At 41.8% G+C, this 931-nt stretch overlaps 1 non-coding gene across 1 annotated transcript; it reads left to right on the top strand.

The window, feature by feature from the left end:
* Positions 1-322: 322 nt before the first annotated feature.
* Positions 323-429, top strand: LOC127132909 (small nucleolar RNA R71). The gene has a single exon (XR_007806914.1). It is a non-coding gene; the product is annotated as a small nucleolar RNA R71 (small nucleolar RNA).
* Positions 430-931: the final 502 nt, after the last annotated feature.

Below are 931 nucleotides of genomic sequence, written 5' to 3'. Positions count from 1 at the left end.
ACATATCTCACAATCCGATGAAACTGCGGCTACAGTATTCGGGTTTATGCACATATGCTCGACTTTAAGGGCTAATGCGTCCATTTTCGCTTGCATCATGTCTATAGAGCTTAGTTCATGCACTCCTCATTGGGTTTCCTTCTTCTCAACTGTCGCTCGTTCGACTCCCCGTGATTGATGGTTTTGAGCCATATCTTTGATGAGGGCACTAGCTTCAGGATAAGGTTTGTTCATCAGAGCACCGCCTGCGGCAGCGTCGATGGTCATCTTCGTGTTATAGTGAAGTCCATTATAGAAGGTTTGAATGATTAACCAATTTTCTAAACCATGATGTGGGCATGCTCGTAAAAACTCTTTATATCTCTCCCAAGCTTCGAACAACGATTCTCCTTGGTTTTGGGTAAATCTAGTTATATGGTTTCTAAGAACGGCGATCTTACTCGGGGGAAAATATCTAGCAAGAAATACTCTTCTAAGGTTATCCCAAGTCGTAATGGAATTGGGTGGAAGGGAATCTAACCATGATAGGGCTTTATCTCTGAGGGAAAAAGGGAATAATCTTAAACGTATTGCCTTAGGAGAAGCTCCATTGGTTTTAAAAGTGTCTGCTAATTGAAGAAATATTTTTAAATGTTGGTTTGGGTTCTCAGTAGCGAGACCTGCGAATTGTCTCTGTTGCACTAGTTGCAACATGGATGGTTTAAGTTCAAAATTATTAGCTGGGATGGTTGGGTTTACTATACTAGAACTAGGTTCTTCATTTGATGGTTGAGCAAAATCTTTAAGAGGTCTTTGGTTTTGATCTTCGGCCATAGCTCTCTTAATTCTATGAAATAATAAACGTGTGCAAGCGTAACGTTCAGGTTCCGCCAGAGGGTATACTAAGCTTAAACTCCCGGTGCTGCGAGTTCTTCGCATTGACCGGCGGGAA

This window comes from Lathyrus oleraceus, chromosome 3, assembly GCF_024323335.1.
Source record: "Lathyrus oleraceus cultivar Zhongwan6 chromosome 3, CAAS_Psat_ZW6_1.0, whole genome shotgun sequence".
Lineage (NCBI taxonomy): Eukaryota > Viridiplantae > Streptophyta > Magnoliopsida > Fabales > Fabaceae > Lathyrus > Lathyrus oleraceus.
The sequence above is the reverse complement of the archived record's forward strand: the minus strand, read 5'-3'. Positions and strand labels throughout refer to the sequence as shown.